The sequence below is a fragment of the Poecile atricapillus genome, chromosome 5, assembly GCF_030490865.1.
Source record: "Poecile atricapillus isolate bPoeAtr1 chromosome 5, bPoeAtr1.hap1, whole genome shotgun sequence".
NCBI lineage: Eukaryota > Metazoa > Chordata > Aves > Passeriformes > Paridae > Poecile > Poecile atricapillus.
In genome coordinates, this window is record NC_081253.1 from 12,542,482 (window position 1) to 12,552,777 (window position 10,296).

Here is a 10,296-nt window from a genome sequence, read left to right on the forward strand (position 1 = left end):
TGTGGGTGACTCTCTGCCCACATGCTCTGGAATTGGCAGGGCTAATCTGAGGGCAATACCTTAATAAAGCTGTTGAACTTGTAGTGGCTGTCAAACCTACACTTGGGACAGGGAACCTTCTCTTGTCCCTGTTTGCTTGTATACAGAGCAGAATGCTGTAAACGGAGCTATAAATACTCCTGTGCCCAGCGAATGCTCGAGGTCAGAGCAGATCAGCATAGCAATTCCCTCTGGCTTTGAAAATAAGCTATGAATCAATGCATTCATTGCAGGCTGAGTATCCCTGGAATGAGGCTGATAGTGCTGCTCCAGCACATTGGCATTCTGGGAAAGAGCACTGCACAGAACAAAATATGTGGTAGAGAACCACACAAAGCAGCCAGGTCCCTAAAACCTGCCTTTGGCAAGAAGTAATTCATCAGGACACCTGGATGCCAAACCTGGAAATACCTGGTGGCTCAAGGAAATATTTATAGCCCTCTGAATGGCATTGATTTTTATTTATAAATTATATGTTTATAATCCTCTGAATGGCAGTCAGGTTATGTTTTGGATCTCCCTGCTACATCTCAGCCTCAGTGCTCTCCACATGAAACTCACTTTATCAGCTTGTAGTTGAGGAAGCAAGACAGATGAGAAGATGGGAACTGACCTGGAGGTGGAAAGCCAAACCTGAGCCCCAGGCAGGACAGCACATCAGGTACCACCCTGCAAGCCCAGAGAACACACTCAGAAAGGCAGGTCCTACTCAATATTGCCAAGAGCAAAACGTAATGCTCTTCAAATTCTTTCAAGCCCAAATTCCCTACACCAGGAAAAGGTTTTAGATCCAGAACCCAGCTTTAGATTCATTCAGCTTGAGCCAAGCATGTGAATGAAGGTCCAGGCTTGCTACATCCTTTATGGGAAATCCCTGTAGTTACAGATAGAAGTGATGCACCCTCTAAGTCCACCTTGGATGTCTCCTGCAGGGAGACAGTTCTCTGATTTCTGAAAGACAGTTTTATGTGGAAAGAACAACCACATAAAAAAATCTCCAGTAAATTCTTGGTGTTTCTGGCCCAAAGACTACAGTAGCCATCGAAGCTGGTGAAGGGTTTGGAGCACAAGTCCTATAAGAACCATTTGAGGGAGTTGGAGGTGTTTATCCTGGAGAAAAGGAGGCTCTGGGGTGACCTTATTGCCCTCTACAACTCCCTGAAAGAAGGTTGTAGCCAGGTGGGGGTCAGTCTGCTCTCCCAGGCAGCCAGGGAGAGGATGAGAGAAGATGTCCTCAGGTTGCACAAGGGAAGATTGGATGTTTCTTAGAAAAAAATTATTCACTGTTAGGGTGGTCAGGCCTTGGAACTGGCTGCCCATGAAGTGGTAGAGTTATCAGCCCTGGAGGTATTTAAAAGATGTGACACTTAGGAAGATGGTTTAGTGGTGGACTTGGCAGTGCTGGGTTAATGGCTGGATTTGATGATTTTAGGGAGCTTTTCCAATGTAAATGCTTCTATGATTTTTGTGGAAAAACATTTCAGAGAGACTCTCCCTTGAATTCTCTTTCTGATTAATATTGTTTTTCTCCCCCTCCTTGCCAACTTAGCATACATTTCTGTGTCTAAATAGCATTTTTAGTCCACTGCCTGTTGCAATCAAAAGAACCTTCTTATTGACTTCTGGGACAGTCAGGCCTAGCTATTAGTGAAACATAAAAGCATTCGAACCCCACACTACTGGGACTGTGTGTGTAGATGGCATTACTTGCCTCCTCCTGTGGTTCTTCACGAGATCAGGACACAAAGCCTGTCTTTTGGGAGCCATCTTTCCTTCAGAAGCCCGTTTGCCTTTCTATCTCATAATGATGGTGAGAAATCCTTAAGGGTTTTCTAACTCCCATTCCCCAGCAGAGAGCCCCAGCAGGCAAAGGCTTTGTCAGGCAGCATATTAACGAAACAGAAAACATGACCTGAATTTTTATAGCTTGTACTTAGCAGGTCATTTACTTGTCATGAAAAGGGACATTTTGCATTGGTTGCCAATAATAGCTTCAGAAAAGCGAGCACTTAGCTCTCATGTTTAATTCCCATGAGGATGAAGGGTGAGAGGAAGAGCCCACCAGCTGCTCCCTTACCCCAACCCCACGCTGGGATATTCAAACTATGCTAAGCACTCTTCTAAAATTTTGTTTCAGGAGCAGGGGTCTTGTGTGACCCTGGTAGTGAAGCCCACACACAGGGCTGAGCTGTGTCCCAGATCTCATCCCGGAAGGATTCCTTATCCTCGCATCCCACGCAGCAGCAGCCCAGCTGAGCAGCTCTGTGCAGAACTGAGCTTGCCAATTTCCTGTCAGCCCAGCATGGTTCTGGCTGGTCAAGTTATCTCTCCCAGTCAGGGCTGGATCACTAGACCCAGGCAAAATTTTTAATGCAAAAGTGGGATAATTTTCACAAGCTGTGGGGTGATTTTCACAAGCTGGAGGGCCAGGCTTCCTCATTGTGCAAGGGGAGCAGCGGGGCATGCAAATTCCCTCAGAGATAAGGAAGATGTTCTTAAATGGGCTCTGAATCCAAACTAGCAAATGTATCAGCTACAAGACACATGAATGAGGCACAAGAACAATCTAGACCTGTGCCAAACTTGAATTATTAGCTGAACTGTTGATAAGTTCCTTAAGTCTCTATAGAAGGGACAAAAAAGCCCATTTCTCTTTTCACCCCTTGCAGGTAACAAGTGACAAGACAGAGGAAATGGCCTCAAATTGCAACAGGAAGAGTTTAGATTGGATATTAGAAAAGATTTCTTCACTGGAGGGATTGTTAAGCATTTAAACAGGCTGCCCAAGGAAGTGGTTGAATCACTGTTCCTGGAGATATTTAAACAATATGTTGATGCTGCACCTGGGGACATGGTTTAGTGGTGGCCTTGGTAGTGCTGGGTTAATGGTTTGACTCAATCGTCTCAAAGCTCTTTGTCAACCTAAAAAATTCTATGATAATGTAAGCTTCAAATATTAAAAAGGGTTGGCATGCACCTCCTCGCAGGGCCTTTGAACATCTTTAGGTGCAACAGCTCCAAAACTTGACACTTTCTTAGTAATTTCACATATTGCATTTTGAGATGTGCAATATTATTTGTGTTTTGTGGAGAAACATTAAATCTGAGGCCAAAAATCTTTGTGGGTTCCGCTATTTAAATGGGAAAAACTTCAGACTTCCACAGAAGGCTCTAGGGACTAGGCAATATCTGTGGGTTTGCTCTCCACCCAGTATCTCAGTGTTTTGTCTCAGCCTTGCCCTGCTTGTTGCCCCTGTTGCCATAAGCCTCTTCAGCACCTCCTTGATGTCTTCAATTAGCTGAGTGCCTTCCAAAGAAGAATACTAAAGGCTGATGAAGGAAAAGAAACCAACACCGTAACATTGTTTCCAGATCTCTAATGATTCCTTGTGTGTATATCCAATAGCTTCTCTTTATCCTTAGACCCCCTTCTTTCTCACTGGAGTGTGAACATTTGTGTGTCATGCAATGAGACAGGACTCTCAGGCAGGGTCACACACTCCTGGAAAGGCTTGTTAGGAGGGACTTATGGAGGTCTGCACTCCAACCTTCTGCTCAGACTGGAAGTTTCTGCCAACACTAGACCAGCAGCTGTGGGTTTGAGCCTGCACAAAACAGCAGTGTGTTAATTGTGGACTCCTGCACTCTCATGTACATGAGCTATGTGGCTGTTGGTCAATGGCAACAGATACTGTTCTGTTCATTCCTTCTCTTCCTAAGCTTACTTCTAAGTCCTGCTGTCATCTACACTATTAATAAAACCAAGATCATTTTCTGGAGGGCAATGAAGCTAAAGACCCTAATCAATTAGTAGCACTAATCACTGATTAGTGGTTCATTGCTGATTGTTGATAGCCCTTCACTCTGAAAGAGCCAGGTGTCAGGAAACCATTCTTGCCAAGAGGTGGACCCTGTCCTCAACAGCTGAAGCAGACCAAGCATTGGTAAGGACACATGGCTGCATGAGGTAGGAGCCAGGAGTGCTGACACTGCTCTAACTCATGTAGTTCCACACACTTCATCACATATTTATGTGTCTGAGGAACAAATCCACAAATTTGTCATTGTTCTGATTGATTCCTTTCACATAAGAGCCATCAGACTGCTGAATGGGCCCCTGTGCAGGGTGTCTAAGAACCTGGTGTCCAACCCTGTTCACCAGGCAGAATCACTGAATTACTGAATGCCCTACAGAAGATTTAATAAGGGCATGAAAAAGCTACTGAGAAACAGAGATCATGACCCTGCTTCTGCTAAGTCAGTTTAATTTAAAAATAAAAATATCTAAAGAAAAATCTGAGGAGACTTACAAACAAGGCTAGCATGGCCCATCAGATTAATTACAGGACAGAGTGCATTTCAGATATTGATCTGGGTCTGGAAAGGATTTAATTAGATTAATTAGGAGTTAATTAATTAATTAGCACAAAATGGACATATTCATCTGGTTCATAACTTTGCTGAATCAGGTTACTTAGGCTAGGCAGAAGTGCAAATCTGAAATCCCCAAGCAGAAACTACCCTGTGCTCTACAAACATCAGTGAAACAAGCCTCACTAGGAAATGGGAAAACAGGCTCTTTGCTGCACTATTTTACAGGTAGTTGATGGAAAACCTTCAAGCAAAGCAAATTTGAGAAGACAGCTTTGCAACTCAGTGAATGTTGCAGGCATGAATGTGATCAGGTCACAAACAAACTGAAACTCCTTACTCAAAGAAGAACTGTCTTGAAATGTAAAGTCACTAAAATTGCCACAATAGTTGGTACAAGTCTGCTCTCTTTCAGTGCTTCCTCAAGGGGAGTTGAGTTTGGAACAGCTTCAAAGGCAGAGTAATGATTTCAGCCTGAAGAGACACTGCTTGCCCAGCATCTATGCCCCACATGGACATGAGGATGCTGTGGGATTGTGCTGCTCTTCAGACTTTTGCTGCTGCTAAGTTTTATTAAAAGTGAACTATTTCTTTTCAGAAAGGAATTATATGTTGCCTGAGTGAGAAAAGACTAAGCCCTTCGCCCCCCATCCCCTCACTCACCAGGTGGTGTTTATGGAAGGCCAGACATTTCCATGGCTCTCTCTTTGCAAGGAGCAAAGCAGATCTCAGGCTTTCAGTGGTTGGTGAAGGCCTCTAATGCTGGAAGAGCCTCTGCTTGAGTATGGTTGGGTGAACACATGCAAAGCTGCTTGCACTGTTGAGGTTCCACCTCACCCCTCAGGATATTGCCACTCCAAAGTCCATTTGGATAATGGAGGCTGTTGCTTGCACAGGTCTTTATATCCAACATTATCTTTTGAATTCTGCAACAGTCCAGGTTCCAAAGGAATAATCCAAACAGTTTGAATACATGGGGGTGTTTTGCACTGACAAGAGGTTAATTTGATCTAAAGAGATGTTTCATCATGCTGCAGTAATTCAGATTGCATGCTAATTCCATCCGTGGCTTCTTCTCTGTTAAGAATGTGTCACCAACATTTCCAGTATTCCATATCAACCACATACCTCTAGAAAATAGAAACTGCCAGTTCATTTCAAAACCAGCTGTCAAGTAATGCCATTTTTTTACACAGACATCAGCCAAGATCCAAATCAGCAAGATTAGGAATAAAAGGTTCTGAAGTGGGCTACTAGCTGGGAACCATCCATTCTCCCTCAGCAGCACAAAGATCATGAACAGTTAAATAACTTGATTACCTGAGCACTGTTTCTAAAGCAGAGAAGAGGAGTCCAAGTGCTATGGCTTGAGACACTTACATGTCTTACACTTAAGGAATTATCATAAAAGCATATGAGAACAATTCAGTGATTTGCAGAAAGAAAATAAATTCCAGGACACAAGGGCCAAAGGACCTAATTCAGCCATGGATTGTGAAAAAAGGTCTGGCCATTCATGAGAGATTTTCCTTTCTTCCACCACTGGTAGATGGCATGAGCAATAAAGTATTGATCACTGACTAGAAGTAGAGTAGAAAATCTAAAACTTAAGAGATGGTGTGGTTGTGTGATGGTATGTGGTTACTGAGTTTAAAAATGCTGCAGTTAAAAGGAGAACCTCTGAGGGAAATGGGAAGCAACATAGCAGACTGAAAAGAAAATACTTGGAAGAGTGCAGACCAGACACAGAATAAAGGGATTTAAGGAGCTCACATGTGCACTTAAGTGATCAGAAAAAAACTAAAATAAAACTAAGGACTCCCTTGTAAATTTTACTTTTCTTTGGGAGTAAGGACAGAAAAGAAGCCTGACTCTCAATTGCACTGGGGGAAAAAACCCATCTGTGTTCCCCTCTTTAGGAATTAAGTTAACAAGGGATTTAGATTTGACAGAAAAAAGACGATCTTATTTACTTTCAGATTAAATACCCAACAATGGCATTTCTGCCCATAGTGCTTAAAATCTATGGAAGTGCTCACATGTACACTAAATCCAAAGGAGTTAGGTTTTGGAGGGTGAGACACAGGCCTGATGAACACCGGCAGTCAGGCTCCCCCTCCTCCCACAAATCTCTCTCCTCCCACTTGCCTTTTCAGCTTTGATGTGAAATCATCATTTTCAGGATGTGTTCTTGGAAGCTCACAATCTGATTTTGGGGGAAATCCTCCCTCCATGATAAGCTGTTTCCATGGTTATTAAATATTTAATTTTGAGTTTTGTGCTGGGAGCTTCTATAGAAGATTTACTTGCCAGTTTTCATGCTGCTAAAAAGATAAGGAAAATATCACCATGACAGAGGTCAATCTGTACTCCCTCTATTGTAGAAGGTACTGGCTGGGGTAAAGTATGGCATATCAAAGCTGCTTGATTCTGCATGAAAAATCCAAGCATTTTTTCATTGTGGAATAATCTCAATACATAAATGAATGAGAAATATCAAGAGATCAATTTGAGTAGGTTCAAGTTTCCCAGTCCCTATTAGCATTCCAGAAGAGCCAGTAGAAAAAACAACCCCCTAAACCCCATCAGTCTGGAGAGCAATCTGTGAAAACAGATATTAACACAGCTAACCAGGGATTTCTCATTTGCTTTTTGTTACATTAATGAGGACTAGCCCCAACCTGAATTCTGCAGGTATGCAAGATCCCCAGTGAAGCCACAAAGCATTAACCAGGAGGACTGAAGCCTATCAGTTGCACTTTTGATATCTGGTGTCACTCCACCTGTGCCTGGGAAAGCTGAAGAGTCTGGGCCTTATCCTTTCAGAATAGCCCCTAACTTGTATATAACTTTGCAGTGTCACTTTACTGTTAAAAGGTACATCTTTAATGCAGTTTTTCTTCTGCTTACTATAATACAAGATCACTTATAAAAGCAGTGTGTCCTACAGACTACTTAGTCATATCTCCTGACTGCAAACCAGGTATTTGTCTGGCTCCATATCTGCCTATTTGCTTAAGCCTGAATTGAGACTAAATATATCTTGGGCATCTCCTTCACATGTTTCCAAACATGGTCACATGAGAACAGTTGTGAGGTCTGTGGGGTAAACTCTCCTTTGCTCTTGTCTCCTCAGATGGGCCATCTGAGAAGCCTAATTAGCATCCTGCTCTCGGAGCAGTGTCCTGTTGGGAAGAATGGATCCAAAAAATTGAACAGCAGAGACAGAGAAGACACAAGCCAACACAGGCAACTGAGCCCTGCAAAACCCTGAAGCAGAACAGTTTTGGTGCAAGTGATGCCCAAATGTGTCCTTCTTCAAGGTAACTCTGCAATTCAAGTGCTGTTGCTTGTGCAATATCTGGATGGGCTCTACTTAAAAAGGATGATCTAAAACTCCATCAGACTGTAATCATAATCTGAAGGATTTGTCATCATCTTGGAGCTGATCAAACAGTGGTCAAAAAAGTTTGGGTTCTTTCCTCCAGAAGTACCATTTTCTGTTGAAAAAATGTGTTTGTGTGTGTGTTGTGTGTGTTTGGGTGGGAACCCTCAAAGCATCCATCAAGCATTCTCCTGCTTTCACTAGATACCTCTAGCACTTTTAACCTCAACATTTTCCAGAGGTAAAAACCTGCAAATGTTGACAACAACAACATCTAAAGAGATCCCCCTGGCTGTCTTCCCTCTTTCATATTAAGAATGGGAAGACTTTGAAAGGTGCTTTCCAGACAGCTGTGATGGTGAGTAACATGCAAGGAGTACGGGACCTGAACAGAGAAAAGACTTTTTATCTTACCCCCTCCCTGTATGTGCCTCTCTGGGGAGCACAGCAGTGTCTGTCCACCTTTTTGCTGTCAGATAACACCAGCTCTAAGATAGTCAGTAAGAAGCTGGGGTTGGACAGTGAAGAGTAAATAAGCGCTGCATGAGCTAATTGGAGTGTCGAGGAGAATGGAAGATCCTTGCTTCCAGCTGTTTTGTTGTGTGTTGTCTCATTCATTTAGTGATTTATAATTTGTTGCTGGTGAAGCAAACCAGAGCCTCTGCCCATTGCTGCCACATGAAGAGCAATGGGGAAAAACTCCCTCTGTAGTCTGACTGTGACACAGACCTTTCCATTGCTGCTTCTTGGGTCCAAGAACATTTGCAACACACTGCTTAAAGGCTGAATTTGGCACTGTCTTTCCTTTTAAAGAAGCTTTAAAGCCACTTCTTTCTATTTAGCAAGTATTACTACTTTGAAGAATTTGATTCTCAAATTCAGCTTGTAAAATTAATCTCACCATTTCCCTCAATCCCTGTTACCAGCTGGAGTAAAATATCTACACTGTTTTCTTGATTAAAAGATTGTTGCAATCAGCAATGAATGAACAACTGTTTGTGAGGGTAAAATTGAAATGAACCCTGATGTGAGCACATGAGCTGTTACAATTTTTTCCATGCTGAGCTTTCAAAATAATTATAGTAACCCTGCATAATTAGGCCTAGTTTTTATTGTATTCCCCATCAAACTAAAACCAATAACAGTTATTTTTAAAATAGCAGTATTCCTTCAGTACAACTCACCCAAATAGAATCAGTTCCTGCAAAGAAAGTGCATTATCTGCAAAGAAATATGGTGTGATTTTCAGCTGTACAGAAAATTGGCCCATGGATGCAGTTCTCTCTGGTGCCATGAATAAAAGGCTTTGCTGTCAGAGATTCACCTTGTTAAAGGTAGTGGTTATTTCACACCTAATACATCAGTGACAGCCCAAGCCTTCCAGTTGCTCTAGGTCTACACCTTGGAGAAATAAATGCTTCTGGTTTTTCAGTTTTGCTCTTGATCTTGCAAACAAAACCAGCTCTGCCATCCACCTCCCAATAGCCTCAAGGTAGATCCTAACAATTTACAAGGAAAAATATTGGGTTAGAGGCCTGTGTCCTGATATTTGTCAGGACAAAGAAAAGGAATCAAGAATTATGCTGGATTCAAATAGACATGAAATATTGCCAGATACAATTGATAAGTTAATGCTCAATTGGACAAAAATCAGAAGCCCTAGAAAATAATTAAGAGACTTTGGACTGATGAGCACTGAGTTTGAGAAACAGGAATGGGAACTGAAGGAGATAATCCTCTTATTATGCCCTAAACTGTTGGTGAAATTACTAGGTGAAAGTCCAAGTCATGAATTGATGCCATGAATATTTACCATTAACAGGAAATTTTATCCCTCTGAAGTTTACCCTGGCAACTATTGGCAGTACTGGAACAACCTGCTGCAAATTTAAGCAATAAAAGTTTCACAAAACAAATAAGGCGAGATAGTTTTTATCATTGGAACAAATCCCTGGAGGAAGGGCTGGATTGTCTCACATTTGTGCTTTTGTATGGAGAAAGGATCTGAAAAAAACCGCACAGGTTTTGACCTTAAATGAGGAGAACTTGGTAAAATGAGAACAATATAAAATACAATGTTGTTCCTTCAAGAAAGACTTCACTTTTGCAATAGTTTTTGTCTTCTACCAGCTACAGAATTAAAGCTTTCAGGGCTCCAGATTCCCAGGTAGAGAAAGATTCCTGAAACAATTACTATGGCAAAGCCCAGGGCTGCTCAGCAACGTAGTTGAATCCTCCTCTGTCCAAGCTGGTGAAAAATTTTGGAGCAGGTGCATTGCTCTGTGCACTCCTTGTTGTCATAATACAAAAGCTGCAAAGATATTTCTTTAAGCTGAGCAATAGTTATCATACTAAAGTTACAAAATTAGTTAAAAATTCTTTCATTACATTTACTAAAATAATTTCCGTTATGAAGAGATACATTTAAGGTTTGAGGAATTGGGCAGAGAGGAGGTCTGAAGAGATTGCCCTGCAATTCCACATGTCCTGTGAGGTGCAGG